The sequence below is a fragment of the Pogoniulus pusillus genome, chromosome 26 (genome assembly GCF_015220805.1).
Source record: "Pogoniulus pusillus isolate bPogPus1 chromosome 26, bPogPus1.pri, whole genome shotgun sequence".
NCBI classification, from domain to species: domain Eukaryota; kingdom Metazoa; phylum Chordata; class Aves; order Piciformes; family Lybiidae; genus Pogoniulus; species Pogoniulus pusillus.
This window is the reverse complement of record NC_087289.1, coordinates 7,813,801-7,839,440: the sequence shown is the minus strand read 5'-3', so window position 1 is coordinate 7,839,440 and position 25,640 is coordinate 7,813,801. Positions and strand designations below refer to the sequence as shown.

At 39.3% G+C, this 25,640-nt stretch overlaps 1 long non-coding RNA gene across 1 annotated transcript in view; it reads left to right on the top strand.

The window, feature by feature from the left end:
- LOC135186770 (uncharacterized) overlaps positions 1-25,640 on the top strand; it is a 40,211-nt gene that overhangs the window by 6,580 nt on the left and 7,991 nt on the right. Inside the window, exon 2 of the long non-coding RNA XR_010307093.1 lies at positions 22,899-22,952. This is a non-coding gene — a long non-coding RNA (uncharacterized LOC135186770). The remainder of the gene's footprint in view (positions 1-22,898; positions 22,953-25,640) is intronic.

Sequence of the window (25,640 nt, the reverse complement as noted above, 5' to 3'; positions counted from 1 at the left end):
AATGGTTTTGCTTTGTAAAATTTCCACTGTACCTGTTTATATTTAGTAGCAGTGTTAGTGATTCAAGCTGTGCTGATTTGAAAGTAGAAGTCTTTAACACTGAGCCCCTTCAGAGTTCCTCATAAATTTATGGCATTTTGCCAGCGTTGCTCACAACCGAGCAGAGAACTGCTGGAAGGAAAAGCTCCAGCTGTAGGAATAAGTGGAGTCAAAAAGTAACATCCAAATAGAAATTATCCAGTTCATGATTTCACTTTGATCTCCAGATGTTTGTCACGTGCCTTCAGCATTAGAGAAGAGGAGAGAGGAGGAAGGGGGTGGTGCAATGCTAAACTGACATCTAACACAGGAGCTCATAGCTCAGCAACAGAGATACACAGCTTCACCCATTTTGGTGGAGAGAGTCTTTGTTTTATCATGACATGGATTACAGTATCACAGTATCACAGTATCACCAAGGTTGGAAGAGACCTCACAGATCATCAAGTCCAACCCTTTACCACAGTGCCCAAGGCTAGACCATGGCACCAAGTGCCACATCCAACCTTGCCTTGAACTGCCCCAGGGACGACGACTCCACCACCTCCCCGGGCAGCCCATTCCAGTGCCCAATGACTCTCTCAGTGAAGAACTTTCTCCTCACCTCCAGCCTAAATTTCCCCTGGCGCAGCCTGAGGCTGTGTCCTCTCGTTCTGGTGCTGGCCACCTGAGAGAAGAGAGCAACCTCCCCCTGGCCACAACCACCCTTCAGGTAGTTGTAGACAGCAATAAGGTCACCCCTGAGCCTCCTCCAGGCCAAACAACCCCAGCTCCCTCAGCCTCTCCTCATAGGGCTTGTGCTCGAGGCCTCTCCCCAGCCTCGTCGCCCTTCTCTGGACATGCTCGAGCATCTCAGTGTCCTTCCTAAACTGGGGGGCCCAGAACTGAACGCAGTACTTGAGGTGTGGTCTGACCAGTGCAGAGTACAGGGGCAGTCCCCTTGTAAAGTTTTGGGTTGGTTCCTTAATTCTTCAAACTCTGACAGGCTATGGAAGCAGGGCGAGGTGCACTCCGGATTGATAGAATCAATTACTCTGTTTTGATTGGTAATTTTATTCTATCAGGAGCCTCAGTGTTCCTGCCATACTGGTTTATAGTGATATTAAATCATAAAGAGTTCTAGCTTGAGCTCCTAAGGGTTGCACAATTAGATTCATATCTTTTTCCTGCTTTTAGCATTGGCATTCATTTGATTAAACTTATTTTAATACAGTGTACTTGAAGGAGCTTTTTCAGCCTCTCTTAGTTATGAATTAGTTGAGCCATTTCAAAATGCATAGGATTGAAAGGACACTTTTGAATTTCCAAATCTTAACCCTTTATCATCTCTGTCAACTACCTCATATAATGCAAAGCTCCATCTAAAATCTCCTTAGGAGATTTTTCTCTTATTAACCTCACAGAGTTACTGATGCAAACTTTTGGCTCTCTAGGGATTAAAAAAATCTTGAAATGTCCATCCTAAATTTATCCAGGATCTGTTTATAGCTACTTATCCTCATAATAGAAAAAATATATGATGCACACCATAGAATTTCCAAGTGAATTTGGATAAATTACTTTGACTCATCCAAGAGCAGGAGTCCTTCCCCTCTATCCTCTTCCACCTGGCCACACACTTGTCCCCCTTCCTGCCTCAGGTATTTGTCGCCTTCCTTTTACTGGTCTAGGTCAGTACCTTAACCTAACATAAGTATGCTCAGCTTTGTAGGGCTGGTTTAATGCTGGAACAGTGAACCAGAAAAGCTCAGCAAGTGTCTCAGAAGCACATAGAGAAGGGCAGAGGCAGAGCTTTGCAGTTGCATTTCTGGTGTAGGTTGTTCTGGAACTATAGCTTCAGTTCCAGACTGATAAAGCTATGATAACTCTTTCTTTTCCAACATTTTGTCTATATTATCTGTTTAGTTTTTGAGATCTACAGATTAAATACTGTGTCTTTTAGTGAATTACACAGTGACAACCACAGTGGATGCCCACATTTAGATATCAAGACATTAGTGACACAAGATTGCAATAGAAGCAGCATGCTATTTAAAAAATATTGTTCTTCTTGTTGTTATCATCATCATCATTATCATTATTATCATTATGATAATTATTTCCTGCCTTCTATTACTTTTTTTTCAGTGTTGTGCTGCAAATGTGTCTAGCTTTACTGAAAACAGATTATATTCCATGCTTCATCTTATTTATGAACATGCTATCGGAAAGGGCTGCCCAGGGAGGTGGTGGAGTTGCCATCCCTGGAGGTGTTCAAAAAAAGACTGGATGAGGCACTTAGTGCCATGGTATAGTTGAGTGGACAGGGCTGGGTGCTAGCTTGGACTGGCTGATCTTGGAGGTGTCTTCCAATCTGGTTGATTCTGTGATTCTCTATAGGATATAATGTGATTTTTTTTATTAAGTGGACCTTGTTTTTCAGTAAGGAGACAGAGTAGATTTCATTAACCATGCTAATTCCCACTTTTCTTTGTAACATGATTTTCTTTTTACTTCTGAACTTCCTTGACCTAGTTAGCAGTCCTAACAGCAAATAGTATCAAACCCTTTTTATTTTGCCTTTTAACCTCTGAAGTGTGTGATACAAATTTCCAACACAGGTTTTTAATGAAAGATAAAATAATGCCATCTACGAGTTTGGGTCCCCCAAAAAGTGTGTTTTATGTGAAACAAAATATTCTCAACATTTTAAACAATTTCTGAACTTACTGCCTCCACCCTTCACTGTAGTATTTTGCATGCGTCTGGTGTTTCTGGGTCTGTTTCTCACAGCAGTGTTGAGAAAATTTCATGCTCTCACATTTTTCAGCTGTAATACTATTTACTTGGAAGAGAAATGAATATCCTCTAGTATTCTGCCAGGTCCCTCTCCAGACTTCCACACCGAGGTAATTTCATTTGATCCTTTTATGCAAAAGATTAAATTTCCTTGTGTTGTCTGGTGAGATACCAGTGCTTATTTTCAGGGAATAATCTGAGGGAACATTCTGTGTTGCAAATGAGTTGCACCTAAATGCAAAATGCTAGTACCCTTTGTTTCAGAAACAGAACATCTGATTTGCTCTCACGCTTTCAGGGGTAGCTCATTTCCCAGTGCTTACCTATGTTCTCCATCTTCCATTATGGAGCCAACATCTTAGTTCTTGCTTAGAAAAAAAGGTAATGAAGAATGCTAATATTTCAAAGATAAAGGGATTGCATTGAGTGGATTGACTGAGGAGTTGTGAACATTCATTGGGTTTAGGGTGTATGAGTTTTGATGTGCACTGAACACAGTTCTTTCCAAACTCTGTGCAACTGAGTCATTCTTGACATTCAGAAATGTTTGTTTAACTTGCCAGTCTAAATGCTCTAGCTGGTTTCAGAGCCACATTGCACTTCCTATGTTCAAACAAATATCGAGTGAGGAATTCTACATTGAAAGAGGTTTTCCCTCTGACAGGAGTTTTTTCCTAAAGAGAGGAGGCTGGATCAGTCCCACATGTTCTAGAGACTTAAAATCAGGAATTAATATACAGTACAGCTATGACAGTGGCTTTAATTCTGCTCACATTAATTTTCAGTGTTATTATTAATTAAACCCTGAAAATCAGGGATTTAATGGAAACTCTGACAGACCTTTAATTATAGCATATAAACAGTCTTAAAGCATAGGATGTCCTCTACTAGTGCACAGGACATTCTGTACTTGAGAGAGTATAGAGAGAAGTCATAGTGTTTGGTGTTCTTTATGGCCAGAATGTTCTTTAATTCGTGACAGGCTTTTATTCAGTGTTGATTGCTGCCTCCAGGTGAGTGAATACTTCCATTGTTGTGTTCAAGAACGATTTGGAAACAGAGTTTTACATACTTTTTTTTTCTTTAAATGGAATTGGTTAGTGTTGAAACTTATCTGCCATTGTTTTAGGAGAAGGTGTATCAGTCTATGGATTCCTCACAAGCTATTTATGTAGCATATTGTGTTATGCTCACAGATAGGTCTACCACTTGTATTATTTAATCTGCAAACTTCTGCTTAACATCCATCATAGTGGGATCCTAACCAGAATTCTTGTGTGTACCCATCATGTAATCCCTAAATTGCAGTAATTCATCACAGATGATTTGTATCACTGTGTCCAAAGGCTTGGCAGTGTATGTGTTTAAGGCCTCAAAATGAACTGCTTAGGGGCCTCGACTGCATAGGGGAAGAGTTGTGTCAAAATGTGTGGTGTGATTTACCGATACCGAATTGTCAGGAGGGACAGGAAACTGAAGGGAATAATCCGCTATTGTGGATAGCAGTGCTGTGTAATGTTTAGTAGATTGCAATTCAGTTTATTCAAGCATAAAACCAGCTCTGAGGAGAGGGACCTGGGGGTGTTGGTGGACAAGAAGCTCAATATGAGCCAGAAGTATGTTCTTGCAGCCCAGAAAGCCAACCAGATCCTGGGCTGCATCAAGAGAAGTGTGGCCAGCAGGACGAGGAAAGTAATCCTCCCTCTCTACTCTGCACTGGTGAGACTCCACCTGGAGTACTGCATCCAGTTCCGGAGCCCCTATTACAAGAGGGATATGGATGTGCTGGAACATGTCCAGAGAAGGGCCACAAGGATGGTCAGAGGGCTGCAGCTGCTCTCTTATGAGGAGAGACTGAGAGAGTTTGGACTGTCCAGTTTGGAGAGGAGAAGGCTCCAAGGTGACCCTGCTGTGGCCTTTCACTATCTGAAGGGGCCTACAAGAAAGCTGGGGAGGGACTTTTTAGGCTGTCAGGTAGTGATAGGACATGGGGAAATGGAACAAAGCTAGAAATGGGTAGATTCAGACTGGTTGTTAGGAAGAAGTTCTTCACCATGACAGTGGTGAGACCCTGGAACAGGTTGCCCAGGGAGGTGGTCAAAGCCTCATTGCTGGAGGTGTTTAAGGCCAGGCTGGATGAGGCTTTAGACAGCCTGATCTAGTGTGAGGTGTCCCTGCGCACGGCAGGGAGGCTGGAACTAGATGATCTTTGTGGTCCCTTCCAACCCTGACTGATTCTATGATTCTATGACAATACATATTTTTGTGTGTGAAACCCAGTATTACATCCTGCCTGCTCATTTTTACAACTTTATCACAGTGTTTACAACTTAACACTGTGCATTAAAGAGCACTGAAAGATTGTCATTGATGGATGGACTGAGATGGATGCAAAGTTTTAACTTTGGAGATTATGAAGGAAATACAGTGTACAGGTCTCCAAATCAGAAACAAATTTGTCAATATTTGTATCTCTTAGCAATATGTGTAGCTAAATCAAATAATTCTTTTGGAGAAGCTGAGTAAGGAGATTTTTAATGGTTTAGATATTGGTAAAAACTGGCATTTCATCAGTTAGCCATCTGTCCTCTTGATTAGATAACAGAACTATAAGAAATTAGATCAACTGTTGTGATGGTTTGTGTGTTACCTGCTTCCCCACACTTAAGAAAACCACCCAGACTAGACTCAGATGCTGGAAATTAAGAACTGAAGCTATATATTTACAGCTTAGCACAATATACATGCAGGTACTTACAACATATCTATCTAAATACAGAAATATACAAGTTAAAAAGTAATACAGAAACACAACAGCCCTCCCAGAAACCAGAGTCCCCAGGAGAGGCTCTCAACCATCCTTCCACCTTCTTCCCACCCCTCTACTTTCCCTAGACTTTGCCTTATGTTCAAGGTGAGATTGGAGGCTTAGCCAGGGGTGTCAGGAAGCAGATGGATTAGTTAGGCAGCAAGTTAGAGAGAGAAGTGCATGCAGCCAGAGCCCAAGAGCAACTCCGTTATCTATGTTTATGTTCTTGTTTTTATACATCTCAGCAAGCCTATGAGTTAAGTAGACATCACCATTGTTTCCATTTCACAGCCTCTAATTCTTCTCACTAAAATATCCCAGCTAGGCTCAAACTAGCACAAATGTATATGTTCTAAAATTAATAGGGAAAGGAATTTGAGGATCTTGCATATTAAGAAGCATTTCAACCTTTATGTGACTCATTCTGAGATTTATAGGTTTATGTAATGCACAGTTATGTTTGGATGCTTACATATGAACCAGTTCTGGAAAGTTTTAGGCAGTTAAGACCCAAGTTTTTGCTAGGAATCTAGTGAAAACTATGTGCAGTCATAGGTTTGTGTTTGGGTTGTGTATTCTATCCAGGTAAAACTTTTTATGATTCATAACATACATTGTGCAAGAGATGTTTGAATTATCCCATTTGTTGCAGAGCTGCTCAGCATCAGGGAGTACTCTCAAGAATTAAAAACTTCTGCATTCTTTTAGGGATGATAAACACATAAGTTCCTTAGAGTTATTCTGTAAGATCCAGGTGCCAAACACTCTGGTTGGCTTTCTACATGAGTACCCTGAGGGAGGTACAAGTTACTGATATGGGTAAAGCTTAGATGGTCACATTTCTTTTTTATCTGCCTACAAAGGTAGACACTCATTCTCTGCAAGATAGTACTTCTGGCTTAAAACTCAGTGTAAAACCTTGAGTGCTCACACAGGCAACTGCATCAGAGGACAAGCTTACCAAGTCCAAAAGGCCACCAAAGCCTTGGCACTGTGCTCTTGCTACCTGCCATAAAGAGAACTCAGTGCGGAGCACCTCCTGTTCACATGAAACAAAAATAATACTTATGGCAGATAACAAATAAATCTGCATTTTATGTAAATGTAGTGAAAAATGCCTCCAAAATAATTGCTTCAAGTCGTTAGGAAAGCTGCTTTAGTATAAGAACTGCAGAGACTTCTTAGCAAGTGCCAGCATTGATTGGCTGGGTTTAGCAAAGCGCTAGGGATGTCAGCTATGGACAAAATTGTTGTTAGCATTAGAAAATCGCCTGCTGTGTGGATGGGCTTAATGCACTGTTACATGGTAGAGATGCAAATTTAATGGGCTTGAAAATAGAGAGACTGAGCCTGAAACCTGTAGGGTGTGTCCTTGGCCCAAACTAACCCACGCCACTCCTAATCAGGAGTCAGTCTACTGAAGTGTAAGGCATTAAACCAGTAGCTGATTGGAATCAGAACCCTGTTACTTTAAAGGAAGGTTGGACTGGGCAAGTGACCACAAGTGCTTTTATGGAGGGGGGGGGGTTACATTTGGGATTTTTTCAAGGAGCAGTGTAGCTATCAGTTTAAATGCACATGAAATAGAAACCCAAAGTGTTAAAATGACATTTAGAAATAGCATAACCATACAGACAATATTAAAAGAATGCAATTTGAGAAGGTGTCCTTCCTCACACAGTAATGGGATTGCCACTGCTGCTCAGCACATCACAAGAAAGTTTTATCTTAAAAGAGCAAAATAATATCATTAACAGCAAATTAAACTTAAAGTCACCATGAACTATGGACTTAAAAGACCCTCAAGAAATGAAAACCAATTGTCTGTTGGAAAACCAGGAGGTCAAGTAGTCATTGACCAACCAAAAGCTGCACCGATTGCTGAAACGTACAGTACTTTCAAATCCAATTAACTGTTTCAAGCAGACAGTCCTCATTTTCTCTTTCATCAGGAAGGGAAATTTGCAATCATATATTCCAATGAAAGTTAAGTTGTTTTGATCTGATAATTGTCACATATATTTATCTTAATTTGTAAGTTTCTAATGCTAAAGCTCCGGGCTGTTCAGATATAACAGAAGTAGTGGGAAATGAGGTACAAAATGCTGGAATTCAAATTAACCAATAAATATATTTTAATATATATCAGCAGGACTCTAGAGGATTCCATTAATGTTGAAAAATAGAAAGGATTTAGGTTAATTTGGTAAGAAGGCAGGTCAGAACGTTTACAACAGTGGCATAGAATTGTATAGAGATGCAAAATTTTTCAAGAGAGCAGAATTTTTTCAAAAACGCTGACTCTAGCTGTCACAGCCCTGCCTTGGTTAAATCCAGTGGAGAGATATGAGGACTTTCTAATTTGCTTTCCCTCTATTTTAATAATAGCTGTGCATAAGTAATTTATGAAAGGCCAACCAGGCAGTGGGCAACAGAAAATTAAACTCATTTTATCTGAAAGCAGGTGGATTTCTATATATCATTAGCATGCATAGAATTCTCACAATGTTATTTCTCATACTGATGGAATGTAACCAAATAATATATGAGTTTTTTGCTTATGCACGAGTGAAATTTTTAGATAAAAGTGCCAGCCCCAATGGCAATTTTCTGCAAAACGAAAACTAATTCTGCGAAGCTTCTTATTACTGGGGAGACTCATTTGGCTTGCATTAGAGACTGACATAAGTGACTTTAGGATTTTACTAACAGATTAGATGAGATGTGCTATATGCAGTAATATCATTAGAGAATGTAGCAGCAGAAGCAGAAGAGTTTGTGGCACTTAAGGACACTGGCACAAGCGAATTGTTTTCATTTATGTCAAGCTTTTAAATTATTTTTTTTTCCTCCCCTCCTGATGAGAATATGTTTTACTTTTAGGTTTCCCTCCTCCTTAGTCAAGAAAGAAAATTAAGGGCTTCTGTCTGGTTATTCCTCACATTATTTCAATCACTGATACTAAATCTATTGTATATGCCTGCCTTGTTACCTCTGTCACCTCGAGTAAGGCTAGATCTTTATGAAGAAAACAACACTAAAACTAAATCAATGTGTTGCAAATTTATTCTAATCTAAATGAGGAGAGAGAGAAGCAAACTATGTGTTTCTCTGCTTGCTACATTTTCACTACTCATTAACAGAAGTATATTTAGAATCTAGGCACCCATTATTCAAAGCATTTTAAAACAGTAACAAATATAATCATTTGAATTAGCCAAATGGAGCTTTTCTTACCTTATAAATCTCTGTTGAGAGTTTTCTCTTTTAATTATGATACTCAACAATACATAAGGCCACTCTTGCATCCTCTTTAATAATAAATGGCATTTGCCACACAGTATTTTTCTTTGAGACAAGGAGAAAGACTATGCTAAATCTATAGCTCATCTAATATTAAATCATCTTTTGCAATAAGGATGAGGGCAGAGAGAGGTTGTTTGTCTTAAAATGATTTTTCTTTGATACAATTCAAGAAGCAAGCAGCAGCTACCAAGAGTTAGCATCACTTTAAAGGGATGAATTAGTTTGTACCAGTTCTTTGCAGTTAGCAATATATTTTGTTCACATTTGAATTTCAAAAAAGAGGAAAGATCTGTCTGTGTTGTTGGAACCAATAACACTGACCCAAGTCATATGACAGAGATAGTCCTTTGTAACCCTGACCCATGTGAGGTGACTGTGTCCAGCTGTTCTTTAGCAGCTTATTCAGTTTCTTTTATCAGTGCTCACGTATGTCACACTTACATGACTTTTTCTCTTGGGTTACTGTGATAGCAAAGTTTATATTTGCTACACATTCAATACTTTTACAGAGCTATCTTGACTACTAAAGGCCCTAAGAAATAGGAAAATCTTTAGGTAAACTGCAGGGGTATAAATGTAGAATGTCCATATTTACTTAAGTGAAGCTAATCCAGGTATATAATGCTCTACTTAAAAAGCAGAGTTTGGCCCAAGGTAACCAATACTGAAAACAGACTTGATATTAAAGAGAACTGCAAGTTCTCAGGTGAAAAAAAAGCTGTTCTTGGCCATACTGAAGCAAATACAGAATAGTTCTGCTTAGGTCAATGGTATTCCTTCAGACTTTGCTCAGCCTCAGCACAAAGAGGGACAGTTTGGCTCTGTTGCGACAAGGACTCACAGTTAGTGTATTAAATGGTAATGGTTAGAAATCAAATGGGAACATTCAAGCGAATAGAATGCAAGACTCTTTACACACTGTGCTTCATAAGGTCCCTCCATGTTGCACTTGTCACTTAGCAAATGTGTAAAAGAGAAGAAATACATGAAGAAATATTAACAAATCTGAAACTGCTCTATAAGGTGCACAGACATGTTGCCACCATCTGCTGACAGCTGTATCCTGCTAGCATGGCAAGAGTGAAACATAAGGGTCAGCCCTTCTCCATTCTGTATCATACCTCTCTATGAAATGATCTAACCAGTGCTAATTTGACCAGGTGCTAACATGTAGCATAGAAACTTAGAAGATTATCTGTAGCATCTGGGAGGTTTTTGCAGTCAGATCTGTCAGGTAATTTTGGTCATAAATATCTGAGATTTCATCTTGTTAGGTTCTCTGCCTTCCCATTCTCTGTTGAAAGCTGATATACAATCTCTTGATGAAAAAATGTCATGACAAACCAAATACAACAGCAGGCTGAGGTTTTTTCCCACTGCTGTTGTCTGTATAGTCTCCTTATTTTATCTTTGTTTTAAAGCCAATATTAGTTATGCACAGTAGAACTGAAGCTCTCTCCAGCTATTCCATGGTCTGCCCAGTAGAACTGGAGCTCTCTCCAGCTATTCCATAGTCTGCCCAGATACTTCCAGAATCTTCTGTCCAATTGTATATTCCAACAAGTAGCTCTAAGAAAAGCCAATTCATCTCTTTCAGTGCTAAAGTGCTTCTAGCACTTACACCCTTAACCATAAGACTTCTGTAAGGGTAGTACAAAGTATATTGGATTATATCAGTCAGTCGAGCAGAGGGAAGAGATAGAAGTGAGGACAGATAAAGTGGACAGTAGAAGAACATTAGAAAAAGATTTCTTGGCAAATGGAGTAAAAAAAGGTGCACTTTTTTCCCCCAGTTTGCATCTTCTTTTCTTTTTGGTCATATTTTATTTCTTACTTAGTGAGAACATTGAAGTCCAAACAGGCACGTGAATATGTCTTTATTTTGCCCTTATTTTCATTTAAATGTACAACATTTGAGGGCATCCAAGCATCTCCTTTTTCATTTGGAGCCAGCAATCAAAAAGTATTTTCACAGTATTATTAAAAACTGAAAAAACAGATACTATATTTTTAATCTTAAGCATTTTAAACATGGAAGGAGATACTCCCCAGTAAGTGTCAGTAAGTCTAGCTCTAAGTTGCTTGTGTTGACAGACTGCTGAAGGCTAAAAACAGCTTATACAGATTTTATTTGTTTGTAGGGCAAATTAGAAAACGTTCCACCAAAATAAGTAATGACAATTTTTGTCTACATAAATATGCATGTAAATGTAATGATGTTTGTTGTCATTTCAACATGACTACCATTATTGAAGCAGAAGAGCCAGTACTAATTCTTGCTGTCATATTTCTTTAAAAATGAAAGTAAGGCATTTAAAGAAGCGTCAGGGTTTTCAGTGTTGATCATTCATCTCCTGCATTCTCTTAGAATAACACCCTCATCTAAACAGACAGACAAAAGCTAACTAGAGTTCTGCTTTCTAATCTCTTTAAGAAACATCCATTTGAAGATATTTTCCAACTTCACAGTGTTCTGAAACTCAGAGAGATCCTAATGAGTAAGATGTGAGGTTTTGTTATTGTCTTAAAGGTTGTATAACCTGGGCACAGAGGGAAAATCTGAAAAAGTCTGCCTTTGTGCTCATCAGCCAAAGGAAACCCTTCTCATTTTTAATCTAATACTTAGAGGTAACTGTGCTGTGATGAGCTGTCACTTTGCCCACCTTCTGGTGAGACTATCCACAGGATAAAAATTGATAACATTCAGGTCAAAACGGCCTCTCCATTGAACCTATCTGTGATTTGAACACAACAATGTTTTATCAGACTCCTTGGAAGTGTGACTTCCTCTCCTTCTCTTCTTCCATCACTTATTTGGATGCTGTCCTCAATCAGCCGTGGTTCAGCACATGCTGGGGAGGGGAGCAGTACTCACTGCTTGAAATCAGTCACTCTTCCTTTTGTGCTCCAGAGACATTTAGTGCTGCTTGCTGCAGAAAAAGTGAGCATGTGACAATTTAAAACTTTTCAGAAGTTTAATTTCTGGATTTTATGACTCCTACAGCTGACACCAGCCACTAAAGTCAGTGCATTGGCCACTCCAGAGAGATTCCATCCTCTTTGTAAGAATGTCTTACTGTGACTTTCGTGGTTTCCTCTCTTTGACAGATTGCTACAGCACAATCAGGAATGGATCTGAGAAGTATAATTCCTAGATGGTGATGACTATTTTAACTGGGTTTTGTGGTGGAAGAGATTTAAGAATTGAGAATTTTTTAATTCCTATCTTGACTCTTCCACCAAAGGGGCACATGACCCTAGGAAGAGAGGGAGCAGGGAGCATGATGTCACTTGTGTTTTGAAGGAGTGTCTAATTTTTGTGCCTAAATAGCTGTGCCTTCAAAAGGCCTCATTATTCACACTCCTTGAAAATCATTTCAGCTTAAAACTGCAGACATGCAAAGTCTTTGAAATCAGAAACCTCAAATGTTCCAGAAAGTAAAAGCTGCTTTTGAAATGTTTTAATTTCTCCATACCTCAGTTTCCCCCACGTGCTAGCAGGATGAGCTGGAACCTATGATGTGAGGGTAAGAGGGATGCTGATTTATTAATATCTGTAAGGTACTTTGAATATGTGAGTGGTACTAATTATAACTTTGTGCTTTTCCATTCTGGGAGTTCATGAGCAATGAGACTCGCAGGTGTTACTGTGCCACAACTGTAATTCTACAAGGTAGGGACTGCCTCCTTCCAGTGACTTTCAGGAGCAGCAGAGTGGGGTCAGGGACACAAGGCTGCTTCACCCATGGAACAGAAAAGTGGAAAATGAAAGGCTGAGACTGTAGGTTCACCTGAATCCAGGAGCTCTGTGCAGGATTCTGCCTAGGTTAATCCAACAGACCTTCTGCTAACTATAGAACACATATCTAAGAGAGAAGCAAAGCCAGCAAGCTGCATGGGGAAATACATCTGATAGAAATCCTAGATATAGGTCCCAGATACAGCTCTAATCATAAAAGTCAGGGAAAATATTGGAAAACTTCTAATCTTCCTTTTAAAATTGATTGACTCCTCAGATACTGCTTTAATTATTCATGCTGATGATGTGGTATTTTGTTCAGCAGCTTCTGAAGGAGCCAGCACCACGGTATGCTCACCGATTGTTGCTGTCATCCTAAACTTTTCCCACCATCTTTCGTCTTATGTAAATTTAATTCCAAACACACCACTTCATGCCTTATTATCTCACAACTCCAATTGCATTTGGCCCTTTGATTCATCTGTGGAGAATGCATTATGAAGCAAAGCATAAATATCATAAAGTGGTTAGTTCATGGGGCTTCTAATTTCAGGAACATCACAAAATGCTAATTCGTAGTCTTCATACCAGCACAAAAATGTATTTCAGTGGATGTCGTAAGGGTAAATCCCTGCTCCTGTCCTTCACTTGGAAAATGCTGCAGCTTAAAGAAACTTAAAAGCTCTAATAAAACTTACAGCAAACCAACTTGCCAGAGTGTTCATCTACACTTCAGTGTATTCTCACTGAGAAAAAAACAAACATTCTAGATGGGAACTAAAGTAAGGAAAGAATAGGTTGCATTTTCTTCCCTCTTACCTGCCATATATTATGGGGTGCAGTCATTTTCCTATTGGTGTAATTCCTCTTAAACAGTGGCAAAGCTGCACCTTCAAGGTCATTGGCTAATTGTGGTGCCAAACTGCAGCAAAATCAACCTGGTTTAACCATGTGTGGCTCTAGAAAGAGAAAAGCCAGCCCACTGAGGATTAATCCTTAGATGTCTGAGTGCAGTTACAAGCGGGGAGCGTACAGCAGAGGGGTGAAATCTGAGCTGGGGGAGAAGAGAGTTTAGATTTCATATCCAGATAAAACATGAAATAGGTTGCTGACAAAGCCTGCTCCTGTTAGGGGTGGAGAAGGCACACAGTGCTTCCTCACTTTATGATGCCTCTGTGTGAAAACCTCATCCACAGATGCTGCTATATTGATTCGTCCCTATTTGCAAGTCTAATTAATCTTGAAGATTCATGAACTAGGCAGATACATAGATTTATTTTGGCTTAGATTTAACACCATAAGTAGGAGAAAAAGTTTAGACAAAATTCAGATGGATGAAGAGGTAAGTGTGGGGCATGCTTGTTTGGAAAAACAAGAGGATTGAGACAGCCTGAGAAGCTGCCTAGGCTGTCTCCAGGCACCTCTGGCTTTGCACTTACCACCACTTAGACAGCAGATCAATAGGTCTTAGTGCCTGATTAGAATTTAGAAAGCAATATTTGCAGAAGGTGATTTTCTTTTCAGTAGCTGTCAACCCTCAAAACTACTTTTTTATTTTCAGACATGTTTGCCTTTAATTCCCTTTTTTTTTGGCCATATTTGAATCAGTATGTTGGGTGGTTTGGTGTTCTTTGTATCTTTTCCAGCAGCAGCATAAGGTCATTTTTAAAATCAAAAAGCAGCCCTCTGCATATTGAACAGCTCAATGTGGGCTAAGTGAATATGCTAACTTACAGGACTGAGTTGCTGACACTTCTTACTGCTGCCCTGTGGTGCTCTGAAAGAGCAAGCTTTAGAGCAGCCCCAAACATGACACACTGCTTATGTCTCCTTTGGTCTGGTCTCCTGCCTCGTGAGCATTGTGTAAGAGCATATGGGCAGGGTGCTAGTAATTTAGGTGTACCTGGTAAGGCAGGACTCGCATGCTGTGGACATTGCCTTTTGGTTCTGTTCACCATTTGTCTTTCTGGATGGCAGTTTGGAGCCTAAAGAAGGCGAAGGAACAGCAAAGGACTTGTTAGCTCACGCTTTTTTAATTATTAAACTTCTCTAAAATCAGAATCAAATAATCTTGTTACACAATAAAATTTGTCAGGTATCTTTGCCAGACCCTCCATGCTGTAACTAGCATGGTAGGTTCAGCTCCTTGATGTTTGTATGGATGGGGTCCTCTCAGAGAAGAAAAAACAAAACAAAACCTGTTCACCTACTTAGTGTCTGCTTCTGGTTGTCTAAACCCTAAGTAAGATGCTCTTAACCATAAGTTTCAACAACAATCCCAGCACTGTTTTCTAGCTCATTCCCAGAATTACTTGAAAAGTCATGAAGTTAGATTATCAGCTGGTGCTAGGAGGCATGGAGAGATATTGATGGATGTTAGTGAGGACAGAGTTCGTTGTCTCTTGGGATTGTTTATGTAGCAGTAAGCATTCTGATGAAAGCACATCCACTCCTGCTATCCTGCAGCCACTTGTAATTAAATAGAAGGGTAGGAAAGTACCAGCTACTCCAATCCTTTGTTTTTTCCAGTTGAGAGGCTAGCAGTTGGAGCAGGGAAAGAATGAGATCCCCCATCTAGTACAGGCAGTGCTATTTTTTTTTAGATCTTTGGATCATGCTTGCTCAGGATCAGAACATTTCTTTGTGTAATGTAGCAACCTTGATTGTAGCAAACTGTCGAGTTGGTGATTTTATTCTCTGCAAACTGTCATCATTATTTACTTTCTAGATGAATAATTTAGATATGTTACTTTTACAAAGACTGGAAGGAAAATTGAGTCTGTATCTCCAACACCAGCAGAGAGTTTGTAAATTGTATTAGGATGGAGTTCCTGAAATCCAGTCAGTGCTGTAGATTATTTTCTATGTGAATGGAAAGGAGTAAAGTGTATTTATTGCAAGGTGCATATAAATTGTCAAACCTGTAGGTAACTTTAACTTCTTAATATTAATAACACTGCATTTGTAGGAAAACAAACTTGCTCACCTTGTGTTTTTATATTTTCTGTAATTTTGGACATTGCAAACAACATAGGGCTGGGAAGCTGTAATAGCCCACGATTTCTAATATTGGGCAAAGCACAAATATAAAATATACTTGAAGCTCAGCTCTAAGTAGATTATAAACATTTAATATAGAATGTTATCATAATATTCAGAGCACCAAATTGCAGACTTCTGTCACCCACTTTCAGGCATGCTTCTGAAGATCATAGTTAATTCTGCTGATTTATGGTAATGCTGTAGCACTATCACATGCAGCATCAGAAACCACTAACAAGCTTAGTATAAGCTTGGACTGAAATGGTTTGAGGTTTAAATTTCTGTAACGATTATAAACTAGAGGGAGTGAAATCCCACTTCAGCAAAAAAATAAAAGTGTCTTGTTACAATTCAATATTGCATCTTCTCTCTCTCCCCCTCTCATTCCAACCCCCCTTTACTTTCTCTTCTCTCTTTAGCTTCTCTGAGGAGCCATATTTGAGAAAAGTAATTTTAAATGGTGACTGGCATTTTGAAATTTAAAAATAATCCTTTTTGTGTGGTAATGCACTCTATAATTAGGAGACACAATGTTAGCATTTATTGAAAGTAGGAAAAAAAGCAGGGCTGAAAAGTATTAGAATCAACTAGATTTTTTTTTTTTTTGCCCATTTAATTTGAAATGATAGCTATTTATGAAACAAATCTGATGACTGTGCCAACCCTTTCCATAAACATTTTAATCATATATGTCATATTTGACTGTCTCTAGGATACTGTGGACCACAATTACCATAAAATCTGTTTCAAAATTCACTCTTAACTTAGGGTTAGTATTAAGATAAGGAAGGTGTGGAAAGAGAAATCATTATGAACCAGAACTTTCCAGGACATAAATCATGCTGCTGTTGCTTCATAATGAAATCAAGAGACCTGCAGTAACTTAACAGTTGTGGAGAATGTACCTTTGCATGGTTCACTTTAATCTGTGAGCTCTCATCTCTCCTGTGCCTTTGTGGGAGCTGTGTTCAGTACCCATTTTTAGTAAATGGCTGATGATATACTACAAATAAAGAACTTTAGGGACCTTGTAATTGGTTTAGATAACTTATTGCTGTTTTCAAATTGTAGATTCTCTGCTCCCATCAACCAAAATCACTTTTTGTAGAATCATAGGATCAACCAGGTTGGAAGAGACCTCCAAGATCATCCAGTCCAACCTAGCACCCAGCCCTATCCAGTCAACTAGACCATGGCACTAAGTGCCTCATCCAGTCTTTTCTTGAACACCTCCAGGGACGGTGACTCCACCACCTCCCTGGGCAGCCCATTCCAGTGCCAATCACTCTCTCTGCCAGTAACTTCCCCCTAACATCCAGCCTATACTTCCCCTGGCACAACTTGAGATTGTGTCCCCTTGTTCTGTTGCTGGTTGCCTGGCAGAAGAGGCCAACCCCCACCTGGCTACAGTGTCCCTTCAGGTAGTTGTAGACAGCAAAGAGGTCAGCCCTGAGCCTTCTCTTCTCCAGGCTGCACAACCCCAGCTCCCTCAGCCTCTCCTCACAGGGCTGTGTTCCAGGGCTGTGTTCCAGGCCTCTCACCAGCTTCGTCATCCTTCTCTGGACACGTTCCAGTATCTCAGCAATTCTCTCCCTAGACTTAGGAAAACTTCTTTTAAATGTCCCAAAATTTTAAAGGATTTGAATTGTTTTCTCTCCGGACATCAGATTTGACAGCAACAATCAAATCATGATATCTGAGTGTCAGATCTTAAAGAAATCCATTCTTTAAAAGCTACCTCAATTTGTGCAGGTAAAAACATAAACCAGCCCTGCCTCTTCTCCTACCCCCCCCAGTGCTGGCATTCATCAAAATTAAGGTCAAGTAAAATAATGCAAGGAAAACCATGTTGGGTTTTTTTCTGGCAAAACTTGGACTGAACTGATTCTTCTACTTGGGTGCAAGCTGTTTGATTTTGTATAGGTCTATTACTCCTTTCACACCTCTTAGAAAAGAAATCATGCTGAAGCATCAATGAAAACTTTACCATATTGGGCCAAGGTCAGATATACCTGATGACTTTTTTTAAGGCAAAGGAAAACAGCCACTAGCAGTTCTTTGTAATGTGTTGAAGCCAAGCCACATCTTGTTCACAGTAATCCTAACTGTACCTCCATATTGCCTTTTTCATTCCAAAGGCATAAAGATAGGAATTGGGACTTAAACAAAACTCCTAAACATTTTCACTAGCACTTTTCCCCAAGTAAGTTCTGGAGAATTCATCATCTGAATCCAATAGCATCTGGATCTGGTACAGTGCTTCATTGTATGGCAATGAGCTCTACTTTCATTATGGGTAAACTGATGCTGGCACCAGAACACATCCTATGATCATTGTCCACATCAAATCATGGCTTCACATACTTCAGTACATGTCCCATCTAAAGGAGCACATGGAATCCACTGCCTTTCTGTTGAAAAGCTGAGAAAGGGAATCAGCTCTCTTAGGATCTGAACCCATTCCTCTAAGTTGTTCATCTGTTTTGCATCTGCTGCCAAGGCTATTGATGTGGCCATTGGTCAAAGCTTTTAACTCTAAAACTTGATCTAGCTGATTCTGTTTCTTTTCCTCCATCAGCCTAGCAGAAACATGAAAAGGAAGCCACCAGGTTCTGTAAGATTTGGGAGGGCTCATCATCCGGTGTTGAAATACCAACTCCACATGCTACAGCTTTCTTTTCAGGATGTCACTCTCCCGCCTCCACACTCACCACCAAACAAACATAGAAATCTACTACTGTTCTCCCCATGCACTCCATTTTCTTCCAATCTGAGAGCCATTTGTGTGTATAATTGAAAATTAGCAGTGCAGCTGTTTGAAGAGAGTAATTTATCACAGCACATTGTTCGCTCCTGACACTTTAGACCTGGCTCTAACAAGGCAGTGGTTGCTGGGGGTTGAGCTGCAGAAAGTGATTCGGCTGTAATGCCGCGTTTCCCCTGCTTTGTTGCTAATTGTAGCCTCTTTTTCTCCATTGAATTGGGAGTTGAGTAAAAGAGCTTGTTTGCTCTGTGCGAGGAGGCTGCCAGGGCCGCTTGGGCTATTATCACAAGATACTCTTGATCTTTTGAAAAGCAGGAAATAGAATTTTTCTCCAACAGGGAAAGTAATTTGCGATGCGTCCATTAGTTCTTCATTAAAGCAAGATTAAATTGCACGGCAAATCACATCTGTGTTTGGATGATTAAAGGGTGGCATTTTAGAGGCCAAAACTAATTACTAGCCAAAATGAATGGGAGTGAAAAAACAGTCATGTTTTTACATTAGATAGTGTGGCTTGTAATTAGATTCAAGCTAATTCCACTATTTCTTCTCATTTAATGAGATGAGCCTGTCCTCATCTTTTTCTAGGCCATGCTAACAGCCCCAAATGTATAATTTTGATAATACTGAGAGTTTACTTTATTGAAATTTCTTAGCTACCTGCCACAAGTGACTGTTCTGTCTAGTGGTGCTTCATTACACATCAACACAAGCTACTGTGCATGGCCCAAGCAAGCACCTCGAGCAATCTCTGGACATTTATGTGGATGTACATTTTCATAACTATAAATTTGTGTGTCTATGTATACACACACATATCTATAAATATAATGCTCATGCTATTTGATAGGTTGGACTGGATGATCTTGGAGCTCTCTTCCAACCTGGTTGATTCTATGATTCTGTATGAATATTTTTCTTGTCAAATGCATACAGAAATGTTTGAAAGATTATTGAAGTAAAGGAAGGTTAAGTCCTTTGTGTACCTGGAAAGTACAGTTCTCCATAGAAAATTAATTATGCATATTTGTGGAGGTAGTTCTTCAGGCCTGAGAAGAAGGAGGTGGTAAACTGGTGCATCAAAGTGGTGAATGATTGAAATCATTCATCTAGTTATTTCCTAGATTTATAAAAGATGGAGCTCTGCTAATTGTTGTTCTCAGTAGATGCTTGAAACTGATAACTGACTTCATATGACCTAGTAATTCATTAACTTGTGGATGTATTATACTTGTAAGGTCAGAAATTCCTCTTGCTCAGAAAAAGATATTAATAAAATGTGGCATTATTTCTCCTCTTCTTGGCTTCTTATATTGGAAGGAAGTAGTAGTAAAGTAGTAAAGGACCACAAACTGGATGAATATGAGGCCCAGAGAAAAGGTGTTGTCCCTTCCTCTACTCCATGGGCATCCTCTGGAAAACAAGTTTAGAAGCATGTTACCTGTTCACAAAATTTCATTGCACTTACATGCCCAAGTGTCTGTTCAGAGCCCTCTAACAAGCTACTGGGTAGAGTGGGGGTAGCCAGAGCGGGGCTGAGGGCAAGGAGAAGTGCAGAGACCATGACAGTGCCTTTGATGCTCCAGTTGCCAAAAAGGTTACTGTAATGTGGGAGCAAGTCTGTAGCTAATTCTTGAAGATTACAATACTTACGTCTGTGCTCTCAGCTCTATACTCAGTATTCAGGAAAAAGCTTTCAGGAGATCAAGCCCTCAGAGCTATCTATCTGAAGAACAAACAGAAGAGTGTGACAGAAACCTTGCAGTCAGGAAGACAGACACCTCAAAGAATTTGTAATGTAAAGACCTGTTCTGCAGATCTTACCATCTGGCTGTTGATTTCTTTTCCTTAGCTACTATTGGCACTTTGATGCCTTTAACATATGTGTGGAACCTGCCAAATGGACTTTAGTATCTTCTTTTCACAGAATCACAGAAACATCCAGGTTGGAAAAGCCCCTCAGGATCACCAAGCCCAACCTATAACCCTACTCTGTAAGATTCACCTTAAACCACATCTCTAAGCACCACAACCAAACGACCCTTAAATACATCCAGGGTGGGTGACTCCACCACCTCCCTGAGCAGCTCATTCCAGTCCCTGACCACTCTCACAGTGAAAAACTTTTTCCTAATATCCAATCTAAACCTCCCCAGCCTCAGCTTGAGGCCATTCCTCCTTGTTCTGTCTCAGATTACCTGTGAGAAGAGCCCAGCTCCAGCCTGTCCACAGTGTCCCTTCAGGTAGTTGTAGACAGCAATGAGGTCTCCCCTCAGCCTTCTCTTTTTCAAACTCAACAGCTCCAGCTCCCTCAAGTCACTCCTCATAAGATTTATTCTCTAGGGCCTTCACCAGCTTACATTTGAGCATACATTTGATGAATAAGTGGAGTGTACATTTCCTATCTCTTCCAATTCCCCAGGTGTTGTTTTTTCAGAGGTCACCAATGCCATTCTAAGGGGAATGTATCTTTTTCTGCTTTTGCCCTATCCTTACTATTCTGTGTTTGCTCTTGGCCACTGTCAGGAGACACAACTGCAGAAGAGACCTTTGATTCAGTCTTGGATGGCAGTTATGTTCTCAGCACTTTCTGCTAAACTGGTCACTGTAGGTTGCTCCAAAGGACTTGCTCCAAAGGACATCATGAAAGACTCGTGAAAACGCTGTCAACTAATTTATTATGCACATATGTAGGTGGAGCTGTACTTTCATACAGCCAATTCTCATTTCAGCAACATCAAAGAGTTCCTACTACCTGCAAAATTCTCCTCATCCTCACTAGTGATATTTGTAAATGAAGCTGCCTCCTGTCAGAATACCAGAGGGGCCATTAAGGCTAATTTAGAGATGCAGGGTTTCTTCTAGAGAAGCAACAGTGTATTCTATGATTGCAAGTTTCATCTCAACTTACTCCTAACATTACACAGACCAAAGTGTGAAAATAACACAGAAATTCTAGCAGAGTCATATTCTTCACTGCAGAAGTGAAAATACAGCCAGAAAGAGGAGAAATCCCTCTTGATCATGGTGTCTGTTCCTACTTCTCACAAACCTTCAGACAATGTAGCCAATTAGCTTCATCATATTTTGCCACGTGGAAGTACTTTTCAAAGACTATTTGTAGTTGCTTCTCTGAGCTGCTAGTTGTTGCTTTTGTCTCATGGAATTTTTAACCTGAATCCCAAAATGTAAAGATCTTTCTTCTTTCTTCTAGTAAGAACATGATTTCAGCAACCTAAGTCCCTACTATGTATTACCTAGGTTATCTCTGGAGATTGCTTTCTGGCTACTGCACATGAAATATTAGACTGGTTTTAAGGATTAATGTTGATGTAATAAGAGTTGCACGTGGAGCAATTCAAAACAACATTTCAAACTTACATTACTATTATATGCATGACAAAACTAATGCTTGCTTCTGTGTTACAGCTTACCAAACTCATAGGCATCTCCCTGCTGTGATCCACATTTCACAGATGTATTACAATAGTTGAAAAGCTTGGTACTTGGAGTGTGTTTTTCTAAACTACTTTACTCTTTCTCAGTTGTAGGGACTCATGCCATTGCACCTGCATTTGAATCTTCCTAATTATAGGGAACCTTACTTGCTAAAACAATATGAGAAATGCGCCCATTTGTCATTGCTTGTAGCTAGAAGAACTATGACTGATGTTCCTGCAGATACTCTGGCAAGCTAAAAGGCTTCTCACAGCTAATGGGAGTGGCTAAGAATTCATTTGAAGACAGGAGGCTCCCATTTTCATTTTGTTCTATAGACAATTTATATTTTCTAAACCAAGGTCTGCAGATTTCCAAAGTTATGTAGGCCCTCTGCTGACCCTGCAGGCTTCCTGCAATAATGGAACTGAAGTCTGCACTAACAAACCTAAAATTGTGCTTCAAAGCCACTTACATATCCTGTATTCCTGACTTCCTAGCTTATTCTTTTTAAACAGTAGATGCAACCATGGGCCATGTAATTTTCTTAAGAATATACTTAAGAATGAAAGACTTGCAGATATCCTTGAGTTTGTCTGTAGTCATGGTTCCCAGATTGCTTTCTACTGAATATCAAAGTCAATAGTCAGTTCTGGTTGGTATCTCCAAACTCCCTGTGGTTGGCCTAACAGAATGGTGGCCTTCCTGATGAGTAACAAATATTCTCACTGTTGTGTTTTTCAACCTTTCAGGATGAGTAATAAGCCATAACTTTTGTAGTCAGTCATCCAACTGTACACATGCAACTCAGCTGTCAAATCACACAGTGACCTTGAAACCCACGACAGGATAAAATACAGGTCATAAGACGTTAGGATTAGTGTGTGTTGCAAAAAAATAGTAAAAGACCAGATTGTCTTCTTTCTCCAGATATGTAAATAGCAGTCATTCACATTCTCTGTTTCATTCTGGTTATTTTCCAGAGAATGGAAGAATGGAACATAACTATTACGCTGTAAACACCACTACATATCACAGTAAGTACAAACATGTTTTACTTTTGTTCTTTAATATAATTAAAGAAGTCGTTACATTTGAGGACCTTATAGTCGAAGGGAGATTCAAAAGGACTTGACAAAGAAACAGATGATATCTAGCAAAGAATGGGAAGATAAGTATATGAAAGACTATTAGATCATTGGATTTTTTCAAAGGATTATCAATCCACACAAACAATTACCACAGTTCTCACAGAGGAAGATAACCAAAAGATGCATTGAGAGCAGCAACTTCTTCATCATCTTAATTACCATGAGTATTTGTGTGATTGTGTCTGTAGGGTGGCTAGAAAGTGGGGTCATAGCTCAAGAAACACTGGGAGGGAAAAGTGGAGGATTTTTAAGAAAGGAGAACAGTTTTATGTCCTGCAGTAGAAGGAAAGCTTTCTGGGCAAAGACACCACTGAGAGGTGGGAAGAAGGTGGAACAGCTTTTGAGGACAGCAGCTTTAGCAAGATAAAGACAAGACTTAGCTGGAAGCAAGAAGGGGGAGCCAGCATCATATGACTATCCAGCTAGTGCTTGCTTTCATTGGTATCACAAGTGAAATCTCAGGGATAAAATTTTACTTGAGGCAGAATAATTTATCTAAGTTGTGATCTTGGCATTTGGTAGAAGCATTATCATTTAAAAAGTTGATCAGATCTTCCAATAACAAATCCTGCACTATGACAAGTAATATTCAGGTCACACTTCTGCTTTGAAGTTTTAATGGCCACTACAATTTTATGTTAGTCACTCACTGATGTTTGAAGTAAGCGTGCAAAGCCTTAGCTGCCTCCATTTGTCTATAACTACTTTAGAAGCTTCTGAAGGCACTGAGCTCATAAAACTGCAGGCTTCAAAGAGCTTATTCAAAGATTCCATTCTGCTCTTGCCATTTATCAAAGGGACACTTTTAAAATATATGTCTCTTTATAATAAAATGTTTTTTTTAAATATAAACCTGACAGTGGGGATGATTGAAACAAAATCTCCATTGGCTTCAGTGGCAGCAGAATTGAGTTCCAGAGTTTTAAAGATAATATTTTATATTTCTACAAATAATGGTATAGTCAAGTAAGTTATTAATATAAAGAAGCAGAATTCATTTTCCCCTCTTACTTGTTTTTGTATCTATCCTAATTATTTAAAACTTGGACTTTAAATCATGTTTAACCTTGAACTTTGATTCAAATTTTAACCCTGAAAAGGATTCTCTCTCCTAGAGAAAATAAAAATTCACTGCTTCTAAGTAGACTTCATCCTGTTGGGCAGTTGCAAATCTAAAGAATCAGTAGAATGTTAGATAGTAATTTATTTTAAAATAGGACAAGGATTCTCTCATTTATCAGTCCCTTGAAAGATATTTTGAAGATCTAGTACATGATGCTAGATAAATACATGGCAGCAAGTTGTTTTATAGCCCCCTTGAAACATGAATAGTAATACTTAGCTACATCACATGCATAGTGGTGTGCTTTCTTGTCCAATCCAGCTCCAAAAAAAAAAGCCAAAAAGCAGAATTTGTGGGAACTTATTATTTATTAGATCAACCTTTTAACTCATCCTCTTGACTTCTGTAAAGAGACATGCCCTGAGGAAGGGGATGGTAGGGTAAGTAGTAGTGGATGTCTACGATTCAGACAATATATGATGTATGATATATGATATGATCCAGCAACGACTTTTAGAAATGCATCTCTGTGGTTATAAATTGCTCCTAATCCTTCCTTATCCTGCCAGCTTGGTCTCTTGTTTTGTTTGCTCCAGCAGTGGGCATCACAACATCACAATCTGTTGCCATGGAAATGGTGTGATTTTGCAAATTCTTGTCTTTGTGTCTTCACAATGAAATCAGATAGAAAAAGAAACGGGCAATAGGGAGGAAGCTCTTTTTCGAGGACAATAGCAATCTGATTCTAAATTCAAGCCTGAAACCTTTGTCTTCAGCAGGATAATTCCCCATAAAGGCACCTCTAGAAGTTACTACTTTACCTTTGTTACTTACCTAGTTGCCCTGGTTGCTTTGGGAAAGGAATGCCACATCAAGTCTGCTTCAACACTGCCTAGCAGAGTGACCCGATTCAAGTGTCTGAACTTATTGTAGTACAACTAAATAATGATAAAATTATGATAATGATACTGTAAACATAGCATAGCAAAGAGGCACCCAAACACAGGACTTCAGTGACTTTTCTGCATTTTCACTGCTGTAAGTTAACTACTACCTCAAGCATGTAAGAGCCTGCTTTTGGAGCATATTCTGTTGATGCTGCATTTTGAAATCAGCTTGCGTAACTACCCCAGAGTAATTATTTTCCTTTTGTTATTCTGAAGTAATTTCCCCAGCTTAGTGGTCCTTTTTTAAACTACAAGTCACTCCATCCTGAAATAATTTGATTTGGTTAACAATATTTTTTTTTTCTGATATAAAATGATTGTTATTTTAGAATGAAATTCCCTACAGCAGAAAATATAATGTAATACCTAAATGATACGTATCTGCTGGATCTAACTTTGCTCTTCTCTGTCAGACAACCCCAACAGTAAAACCCAGAGATGTGCATTTCTGATAAACTCTGGGGTACAAGCCGTGACCAGGTACTTTGATGAAATATATTAGGTAGAGTTTATAATGTATTTATTGTGGAACTAGATTTACAGAGGAGGTTGGTTTTAAAGTGC